The 12010-nt window shown below is 33.0% G+C and overlaps 1 protein-coding gene across 3 annotated transcripts in view; it reads right to left on the bottom strand.

Annotated features, from left to right (window-relative positions):
• Positions 1 to 12010, bottom strand: part of CSMD3 (CUB and Sushi multiple domains 3) — a 725150-nt gene that overhangs the window by 397721 nt on the left and 315419 nt on the right. The window lies entirely within an intron of this gene.

The following is a 12010-nucleotide window of genomic DNA, read 5'->3' as shown; positions in this document are numbered from 1 at the left end:
TTATATAGATATTATTAAAACATTTCAAGAAGTAATTTAGTCATTACCTTCACTAATGTCTTGAAAGATAAGAACACAAAGAACACTTTTATCACTGTAAATTTTTTATGCATATGTATTTGTGTATGGCACGGCAGCATTTTTTCTTCTATAACCACTGTCCAACCCATTGAACAAATGGCTGAAGCACTGAAAACTTTAAAGGAAACTTATAAGTTAGACTTACACAGAATTGTGTTCTCTATTTTTAAAGACTACAAAGGGCATTTATTTACAAATCAAAGTCTGTATGGTTATTTACAGTAGTATACCTTCAATAAAAACAAACTGATATCCTTATTTAATATAGGTTGTGTTTCACATCACAAATAACACAAAGGAAATAAACTGTGTCCTTTTTGCTCGTGAATGACATTTGTAAGGCACTAAATTCATAATCTGCTGAAGTCAATAGAAGTTTTATTGCTGGTTCCTTGATACTCATATTTTGCTGAATGCAATATTAGTTAACTTCCTTGTATGAAGCTGTAGAACTGGCAAGCAGCCTCAGCTACACATGAACCTATTTTTCCCGTGATTGTTATGACACCACAAATACACTGCAGAAGGTAAATTATTGTTTCTACTGTATTCTGACAGAACATCTTGCCTATATGAATAAAAAAATTCACACTAAGATATGTGAAATTGCCATACAGTTGTATTGCACTTTTGCAAAGCATGTTTATTTGATCAGTACCAGAGGAAGATTCAGCTGTTGCTGGATGAAGACTTGTTCCTTTCCTCCCACTAACCTCTAGAAAGAACGTCACTATTTCCATCCACCTGCACCACTTTTACCCCTCAGAGAAGCAATACTTTAGTGAATAGTCTGTTCAAAGACACACCAGAAGCCTGAAGACAAGGAGAGTGGAGGGAGATGAGAGGAAGGCTCCTCATTTATGCTCAATAGCTGAAGCACTGAGATCATAATTGTGAGACTAATGCTGAGCACAGCTTTTCATCTATGTTTGGAATAAGAAACTGTATGACTCCAGCAGCTCGTCTCTGTGTGGGGGAAGAAAGTCAAGACGGGAAAACCAATGAGTATTCTACATACAATCTGGTACTCCATCTGAACATGTGAATACACCCTTTGGGGCAAAGTTGGGACATAAAGCACATATGCTGTGGTAAGGTTATGAATAGGTTTTGCTGCCTTTTCTCAAGTTAGCTACATAATGGAGGTCTCAAAGTAAAGCCATGTCATTCTATAGAAGAATGGCCCTAATGAAAGCTAAGACATTGATTCCTAATTTTTGTTATTCATACTAATATGAAATATTCCTAACAGACATTTGCTTTCAGTACCATAGTCTGAAATCCAGCAGGGGAAAAACAAAAAACAAAAACCAAACAAACAAAAAACCCACACACACACACCAAAAAAACCCCAAACCCCCACCACAAATTAAATCAATCACTTGGTCGTAAAGTCTGGTTAAGAAGGAAAAAAAGGAGTGATTTAAACATGAATGTCCAATAATTAGAAAATACAAATATAAGAAGCTGCAAAGATGAAGCTATTAGCTATATTTATTTGCAGGTTGGGAAAGCTCCTGATACAAAAACATAAAATACTGAAAAGTTATGGGTTAATATTGAATTTCTTTGGGGTTAAAGGGAGAAAAGTGTACACCTTTAGGGTTTTAATGGCTGTATATGACTGATCTCACTGCATTTGTCAGGTGACTGATGAACAAAACACATCTGTGCATTTTGGTGAATATCAGAGTATTTCTGTTCAGTAATAACTGTAGTGCAAGCAACATTCTACTATAACAATATTCTAATAAACTAATACGTTATGTTCAAGCCTAAAATCCACAGTTTGCCAGTAAAATACAACCAAGAAAATTATTACATGATTTCTTTACCCAGTAATTTATATTTGCCTGTAAACCTCAATACTGTATTCTTCAATACTGTATCCTTCAATATTTCCATTTTTGCTTTTAGCCCATTACATGTGGTCTTTATCTCAGTAAACATCACAGGTTTCCTGCCTCTGTCTCTAATTTTGTATGAATCACATGAAGATTTTTTCTTCAATTGCTGCAACCTTGAAGGTGCCACAAGGTACAGCAAGTGTAGTATATACTTCTAAAATTAAGATGAATTTTTGTTCAGCTTTTATTGATTATTAGGAAAATCAGAAACAAAGCAAGTGTTCTACATAAAATTTTTGCTTTATTTATTGAAAATTATAAATACTTCCTATATCTTTTATTTTAAAACATTCTTTGACAGCCCTTCCTAATTCAAGTAGTTGTTCGCAAGGCAGTTCACGTAAGTGTGCACTGCCTCTCATGGCTCTGTGCTGATTTTTACCACACTGCAAAGAGTAAGTAAAGTAGATAAGAAGAATAAATTGTTTCCAGTGGGTTTCGAGTACTGACTCAGATAATTGACTTACACAGCTCTTCACATGAGTAAGTCTAACATAAGAAGAGTTTACAAATAAGCTGAAAGTCGCAAAACTGTAAATAAAAATATATTAGAATATATAATGGTAAGTTAACATCACATAACACCTTTTCCTGGACTTCTTGAATCTGTCCCTACTTATTTTAAGGATTTGAGAACCCTGCCACACAATCTTGATACTGGCTACTTGTCACCTGCATGGCTGACTGGCTGCCTGTTTCCACAATACAATGTAAAACAGAAGTTCCACAGGCATTCAGGCATTCAGATTCATCTACCATTAATAGATCCTTCTGACACAAGAAGCCTCCTTGATTATAGACATATTTGATGTGTTAGTCTGTCAAAATTCATTGGTTGCTACTTCAAGTCAACATTGTGGCAATACAAGCTAGCTTCCAATCACTGGTGGACTCTAAGCTGCTGTGTTTTGAAGAAATTGAAATATTAAAAGTGTGAATATCAGGAAATTAATTACTAGTATTAGTAGTATTGTTAAGAAACAGATCAGCTCCTCTCCAGCTTACTCTTGTATATTTGGACGTTTCCATCCTGGCTTTGATTATTTATTATTCAGCAAGAATTTGCTTTCTTTTTTGGAACAGATCTAAAGACATGAATTAGATTACTATTCCTATGCAGATAATTCATGTGTTTGAGGACTAGTTCTAACTGTGCTTCTCAGTATTTCATACAGTATTTGGAAATATAAAAAGTGTAGAGACATGGCTGTCTAATAACTTCAGAACCAAACATTAAATTTATACTACTTATGGTCACAGATGCATATTAAACCCACTTAATTACTTTACTTAATAAGAGTCATAACAGTGCAGTGAAATACAAACATGAGACGTCCAAAATTTGATCCTTAATATTTTTCATAAAAAAGGGATTTTACTACAACTCTATAGAAGCAAATTATAATACACTGATATGCATGATCTACCATTTATACTTCTAAGTCACTATGTTTATTTGAAGAAAAAATGTAAATTTTCTTACAGTACCAGATCTGATTTCAGACACATTATAAATACAGGAAAAAGATCATTAGTTCATTTACATGTAACAGACAAAAACAATTAAGATCTCACTGTCCTGTAAGCACTGAATCAGCTCTTGGTGAGCGACAGAAATCAGTAAATTGGTAGAAAGCTTTTGCAATTCCAATACTCCAATCTGCTCTTCAGAAATTATTATGAGTTTTGCTATTAACTTCAGACATTCACATGAATTTAAATTTGAGATTAGTATGAAGAAAGGAGTAAACATGATCAATATGGCAAATTAATTAAGCAAAGATGATACATACAGAGATGCAACTATGAAGCTTGCACAAAAATGTGTAGGATTGCAATTCTGTAGTTGTAACTGCTGAGTATTGGAAAACTAGTATGATCAAAGGTGGGAAGGTAGAAATATTCCTTACAGAGTATAATTTCTTTTCTGACACATATATTTTGAATAGCTGAAATTTAACACATATATATATATATATTTAATTTAATTAAAATAAATATAGGACCATAGTAGTTAATGGAGCTTTACATATCCATAGGAGACAAAAATCTGATTATCAGTTTAAAAACAAGTATAATTTTTTTAAATTAAAAAGTCTCTGGTGTCAGTAAAGGTTTTTCATTTGTAAAATATACATCCTTGCATCATGCACTTAAAATATCTTACTTCCTGAGATGTCTAATTCTCTGTTTCCCTTGTAATTACAAAAGGCTTTTTGAAAGAATATTTTATTGAAAGAAACTTTGAAAGTAACTTATTTTACCAATGCATACCTGTGCTTTCTAACTGGCAGAGAAAATGTTAAAACCACAAAGGTAGTGCAAGCCTATACTAAGAAATCATGAATGACAATTATGCATATGGAAGAATGTCATATAACCTATTAAGGAGAATAAAATTTAGTGAAAACAATTAACTATGATGACATATAAAAGTCAATAGAGAGAAAATATTAACAAAGATAATTTTCTTTTTGCAGTCCTTAATACTGAAGATAGTACAACTAGCATTTAAATAAACTGTTTGTTGAATAAATAGGTATAAACCTCCATCAAGAAAATGCATCATCAGCACCAAAACTGTGAAAGTATACAAAGCAATGCATTATCTGGAGAACAAAGATAAACAAGGGACACCTACAGTATGAGGACGCTGATTAAAAGCATGCAGTCTTTTAAAAAAATATAACCACTGTCTCAGTATGTGCAAAATGCTTAGCTCCATGTGTAAGACAAGAAAATTCAGCTTGTTAGAGTTCCATGGAAAATTTTCTAAACTAAAAGATAAAATCAGAATTTAATTGGATTTTCAGAAAGCTATTAGCAAGGCCGCTCACTCAAAAGAGTCTAAATAGGAAAAAAAGTGAAAACAAATTAAGGAATTGAAAAAAGATAAATTGATGAACTTAGTAACAGAATATTTTTCACTGAAATTATATAAAGGCATTTTCATCACAGTTCTTATATACAAAATTTCAAAAAATATGCATGTATATGTATATATAGATGTAGACATTGAATTTGTATATTAATAGCAGAAAAGTGCATATTTAGCATACCACATAATACATTAATGTCTTACCAGTTTCCAAGTAGTCAAAACTTTTCCCATTTTTCTTAAATATTCAAATAAAGAAACAAAAGTCATCTTAAAACTTTTTCTTTTTTAATGAACTGTTTTGTTTACTAGATCTTTCTTTTGTAAAATGCAACCTTTAAAACTTTCCAAAAAAGTCCGCCTGCTCCTGAAAATTCCTACCTGTAAATATGTATTCATCATGAAAATAAATAGCAGATAATTGTATTTTTTTTTATAAAAGCTTCAGCTTTTGTATATTTAACTAGGTTGTGACAACTAGCAGCTCGCTATTAGCAGAGTAATGAGTATGTTTTGGCTATACCTTACTTCAAAGAGTACGAGAAGTTATGTTAGAAGTTTAGTCTTATCTATTTTCAGTTGAAAGGAAAAAGAAAAGTTCTTTAAAATAATAAACTGTTTGGGATACTACAGAAGTTTATTCAGACAGTATGTCTCACAGTAAATTTCTTCATTACTGTTGCTATTGCTCACACTGTATAGCAAAGAGATATTTCAAAATAATAAGAAAATACAGTATAGAATTAAAAAAATAAGATCTCAGTAGTGTACTAAGAGCATATAGAATAGTAACACAATTCCAATATTTCAAAAAAAAAAACCCTCACTGAAATTTTCCAGATTAAGAAGGTCTTTCGTTTTTGCATTTGCTTAGATGGAGCTGGGGAGCACCAGGATGGGCTGTCGGTGCCCTTAGGGTCCTGAGAAAATTTCTTGGCTAACAGTTGTATCACACTAGGTTTCAGAAAAAGCCATCTGTGTGTCACTACCTGCCCAGAACATCTTGCAAAGTGACAATTAAAGAGGAAAGGATTCCTTTTAATGATACAATTCAGGATAATAAACAAAGCTATTTGTCTTTTTTATTATTTATTTTTCTTTTTTCCCCACTATGCTCAAGCATACAAGAATCTGAATCTAAATAAGGATAATGAGCTAGCTTAGAACAGCATCACTTTTGATGAAGTACACTTTCTAAAGATCCAGAATATGCATTTCAAGATAGACACAGTTCTCTTAGACATTTCTGTGGCTCTGAGGGACGTTTCAAAATGTGAATCTGTGGTGGCACACTTTGCCCCTCTTCTGGGCTGCCCTACAACCTCAGGAATCCCCATTAGGCCTTTGAGTTTGTATAAGAGTTGGGTGGTTAAGCACCCTTTAACCATACCGGTAACTCTTGCATGGCTAAGCGGGGAAAAAGACTGTATGTACAAGGAACTTCTATTGCCTGGCCGAGGTAGAGGATGAGAGCAGGGACGGTCAGTTACTCCCTGGCAGCTTTGGAACATTCCTGACCCAGATCATAACCTGAGTGGAACGGTACTATTGTTATTGGAATTTTGAAAAAGATACCGACTCAGGTTATGGCCAGGAGGGAAATTTACAGATGACTAAGGTCAATTATCTCACATCCTTACAAACAGCGGGCCAAAAGTGAGACCCTTTGAGACCTCCTGGACTGCAGCAGGCAGCAACCAGCATCATCCTCTGTTCATGATGCTGCTCAGTGCTCCTGAACACCCCAGTCTGCAGTACTAGGAGGACTGTCACCAAAAGCTGACAATGGGGCCTGGGCTGATGCCCATGCTCCTTGAGGTTCAACCCTTTGCCTGTTGAGAACTGCAAAGGCATTCAACATGAGTATTTCACTGAACTCAAGTGCAACTTTTAACAGGTATACCTTTGTACATTTCTGCATATATATCTGTAACTAACTCTTCTGTGCTTTTGTGCATTTGTGTGTGAATTGACTTAGCTATATTGTAATAAGTATAGTATAAGTATTACCTTCTCAAATCTGCAGTAAACCACTTTTGTAATTTAAGTAAATTGCATTGATTCACTTTGTAAATGTTAAAATAGTCATGGATTAAGTGCTGTTAAAGTGTTATGATCAACCTTAAACTGTGAGTAAACCTTAGACATCCTTTAGATATAAATTGTTGTCCAAGTCTGAGACTAAGATTGGACCTAGCTGCACCTAAGCTCTATTAAGAGTTTAGAAAGCAAGGGGGTCTATTCTGAACCTTGTAACTCAACAGGAAGGTCTGCCTTATGACTTTGTGCCTTTGATGTGTAAATCAAGCTAGCTCAATTCTAACTCAATTTTCCTTTGCGTGTTCAACCCATGCAGTAATTAATAGAGTGAACCTTGCCATTGAACTTTGAGCAGTCATATTTCCAGAAACTCAAATTAAACATATTTTGATCATACCTTTGATGGTGATTCTTTAAGCAACCTGACCTAATCCACTCATTTTTTTATGAGAACTAAACCACTGGTCTTGTGCAAGATAACCCACTCTTTTGCAGCAATAAAATATTAGAACTTCCATAGTACATGAATATAAGTTATAAATAAAGAAATAACCATATATTGGTGAGGTGTGATCAGAATTTTTTTTTACTTGAGTGCTCAATTAAAAAAGTTTGGAGATTACTAAACTAAACATATGACAATGAAGTTCTGTCCCATTCTAAGAAGTGTATTATCTAACAAGGCATGGAAACTTTTACTAAATTGTTACACATGAACTTTAATTGTAGAAATTTAATAATATTTTTAAAATATTTTTCAATATTTTAATAGCATTCTTCACTGGCAATGCTTTGCATAAGAAGCAGAGCTAACAGCACCTTCTGTGATTACTACACAATTAGTAAAAACTGCTATAAATTTGGTTCAGTGCCTAACTAATCACTATCAAGAAGATGGCAATTTACTATCAGACCAATAGTGTTCTGATACATTCTGATACCAAAAGTGCAAGTTTAGAGGGAAATTCATTGCTAAGCTGGATGTGAGTTGCCTGGTAGCCATATATTTCCCAGAAACACTGAAACTGTTTTATACTACATACTTTCAAATGTTATCATGACGGAGGTGAACGTCTCTGTAGAAATCTTGTATGAAAACTTCTTTTTTAGAATTTGGAAACTGCAAATCCCTGACAAAAACAATTCAGTATTTGGCTTCAGGGCACATATAACACACTAAAAGCACTTTTGTTATAGGATAGAAAAAGAAAGAGCTGATTTTGCTAGCACTCTATCTTAAAAGTTTATCATGTATTAAATAAACCACAAGGATTTTACTCCTAAAAACTCTGTTGTTAGCTAGTGCTTAATAGAAAAAGAATACTAAAAATATTAAGTTGGTATTAGTCGAATATAAGAGAAAAAGAAGACTATTTTGGTAGACTATTATTTTCCTAGGGTAGCTTCCTCTAGAAGCAAATTTGAATTAATTCCATCACTAATTCCATATTTCTCTTGAGATTTCTGGACTTTTATTTTGGTTTATAGGACACACAAGAACACTGCAGCAAGACCTATTCACTTAGTTCCTCCAAACTATAACTCTTCCTGCAGTATGCCCTCCATACAACAGGCAACGCTCTGCCAATCTGAAAAGGAAAGGGATGATTAGCTACTAAGGCACAGTTGACTGTTACTCTTCAGAAGAAAACCCTATAATTTGTGAAGAAATACTGAGTTACCTGAAATAAAATCTTGAGATGTAGGCCACAAGAGATTAAATGGAATTCAAGTGGTAGAGTTTATTCAATACTGTGCAACTTATGGAAAGATGAAACAAAATGAACAGAAATACTAAATGTATGCAAGTAATTCTATCACTTTATTAATATATTGAGCTCAAAAGCTTAATTCCAACAGAATGCTTTTTCTTCTCACTAGTATCAAGTAATTATGAATTTTATCTGAGTCACTGAACAGTGAAGAGAATGTAGTTCTTTTTTTTAAGACTAGAAAACATCAGAGTACCAATATATAATTCTAATCTGAAAATAGATTACTAAAATATGTATTTCAGGAAAAAAAATCTCTGGAATTTTTTACAATCACTCTCTACTTTCTTAAGAGCTGGATATAATTAGTTTTGGGGTAAATTTTTTTGAGAGTTTTTTGATTTGTTTGGCTCAAAGTTGTATTATTTATATTTCCTGTGAATTTTTGAGTTGGAAATCCAAAGACAAAAAAATGTAGAAAAGCAGACATAAATCCTTTTGACTACAAGGAATGAGCCCTTTCTCTTAACTACCCATCAACCTATTTGAACAGCTCTTCATTACTTGTCTCAAAACTTTATATTAGAAGGATGGCATTTTTATTGAGATTAAATCAGATAAAAAAGACTTCAGGCATGATATTTTCACCTAACAAGGTCACATTATACTCTCAGTCAAAGGGGAAATAGAAAAAAGAAGGAAAAAAACATGACTTAATGAAGTTAAAAATAATAGAGTAGACTTTCAAACAAGCTTCCCACATTTTTCTTTTAGGGAAAAAAACCAAACAAAACAATACAAAACAAACAAAAAAACCCCAGCAAAACGATTTGACTAACATAAGTTGGGCTAGAAATCTGACATATCACCTCATAGGTAGTGCTTAGCATTAACCTTTTAGAAAATTTAGAAAAAATATTTTAGAAAAGTAATTATGACAATCAAGATTTATTGTATTAATTTTATGTTAATGTTGTTACAGATAAAGGACAATTTTTAACTTTCGCATGGAACTGCACCTGTAAGTATTGAAATTCCTTAAACTTCAGTGCCCTTTTTAAAGATGTTCTATATTTCAGCTTAGAAAAAATCAAGCCAAGTTAACTTAATGGTAGTCTATGCCATTCTTTCTATGCAAGGATAAGATAACTTAGAATTCTTCCTTTATGTGTAAAAAAAAATAATATTTGTTACTTTAATTACAAAGTGAGCAGCCAGGCATCTGTATACTTCATATATTTTTCCAAGCCAAGGGATGCTCCTGTCAACTTTGTATCATGTCTGTGCAGATTTTTGGAGCAATATTTTTCTCTCAGCTCTTATTTCCCCTATATTCTCAGCTATCCAGCTTTCAGATGCTCCAAGCTTTTTGTTCTCCTTTTTCATATTTCCTCTAGACAATACCCTAATTCACGAGTATTTTTTTCTGTAGTTATTAGATTCAATTATTGGTTTTCAAAATTTCTTTTAGTACTTAGAGGTGCTCAGGTCTTTTGGACATAAGATCATGTATTTACATACAGAATAGTTTGCCATGTCTATCTAAAAGAACCCCCAACTAATATTTATATATTTTAATTAATACAGAAACTGTCACAGTATGCTGGGTTTGAATCTTATTTACAAAGACTGGAATACATTTAATTATAAGCATGTATTTTTTTCCATGATTTTTTTAGTGTCTCTTTAGCTGATGCTCTGGAAAGTAGAATAATTAATAAGCAGTACTGAAATAAGTAATGACAAGATCTGGATCTTCACATAGGATAATGTATGTACAAGTAAAATGTAGCATACATTACTAGGCATATAAAGTAGACAGCTGCTGGAAAACAGGATTTTATTACATTTACAAGCCCAACTGAGCAATGAGGAATATATTGCCTTTATAAAGAGCTACAGTCAATGCATATTCTAGATATTACTAATTAACAATATGTCACAAAACTGTAGCGCATTTGTGTAAAAAACATCTTCACATCTACCAAGACTTAAAGATTTAAAATTTATTTATAATGTCTAATTATTTCATTTTCATAATACCTCTGTGAGGTAGAAAGGGATGTAACTTTTGCAGAAAGAATATCCCCACTTAAAAAATTACTGTTTTCAGATTATCTGAATTTTGTTTGGGTTCCACAATCACTGTTTACTCTTTACTGAGCCCTCTATAAGCCTAGCACTAGACAACAGAAAACACCAGGGCAGGTGCACTTTAAGACATCAGATAATGGCCCCAGGTGACACAATAATTCAATGACAAGCCCAGAATTCCTTTCTTCATGCTTTTGCTTTATTTATTAGGTCACCCATCTTTTGACATTGCTTGGGAACACCATATTCCCAGTAGTATCTTTAAAGCATCTCTGAGTCTCTACTTGAATAATCTCTAGAGGTATGGAAATTACACATTAAGTATCAAGTACCCATCCTAACCTTTACCCAAATCCAGATTATTTCCTACAGTTTATCACAGTATTTTGCCTAGACTATTTTAAGTCTTTAAAGTTTAATTATTTTAGCTTTCCTTCAGGGAGAAATTATCCTCTTCCCCACGGACACAGACACAGCTTTGCCATACCTAGGCATGGGAATAACTTGTTCCTGGAATAACTTCTTAAAATACTTTGAAGAATATTGATGAGCTACTATCAATGACCAGCAGGGAAAAGAAATTACTGGCATTTACAATGCCAAATACTGAATTTTCATATTTTTTTTCATTAGATTTTACAGAGGCGAGAGCATCTTCTGTGAAGAAAATCTCCCAGCTGAGTGGAATACATAAATCTCTCTTTAAGGGCAATCCAGATTCCTAATTCTGAAATCTTTAATTCTATCCTCTTCAGTATTTCCTGTGGCCTTATTTTTTTTCAATTATAATCTTTTTCCTAAAAAAAACCGAAAAAACATGTAAAACCTCAAAACATCACTTGCCTGTGTCACCATATGCATATATGTGGAACAACAAACCTGTTTAAAACGGTCCATCTAAGAACCAGACATACTTTCTAACTTTGGAAGAACCTTCCTGTCGCCGCAGTTGCTCATACCTTAAATGGTGTTGATTATAATAGTATAAAAATTTATTGACTTTGTTAGCCATGTGTCCTAAGAAGCACTAACACACCTTATCCAAATTAAGAAAAGAAAAAAAAAAAAAAAGAAAAAAGGGGAAAAAAAAAAAAGGCAATTAAAATAATAGATTTGGCTAAAATGATGCAAATCTTTCCACTCAGCATTGTCTATTGGGTAGGAAAATATTTACGTGGACATCATGTAATAATATAATATATAGCCATAGCCTCTGATGCATAATGATATTTTGAGGTTTTCTGTGATGTGATAATATTAACTATCTAGCTGTGTGTTAACAACTAGTTTTTACATAG

Source organism: Falco biarmicus, chromosome 3 (assembly GCF_023638135.1).
Source record: "Falco biarmicus isolate bFalBia1 chromosome 3, bFalBia1.pri, whole genome shotgun sequence".
NCBI lineage: Eukaryota > Metazoa > Chordata > Aves > Falconiformes > Falconidae > Falco > Falco biarmicus.
This window is presented reverse-complemented; position numbering and strand designations above follow the sequence as displayed.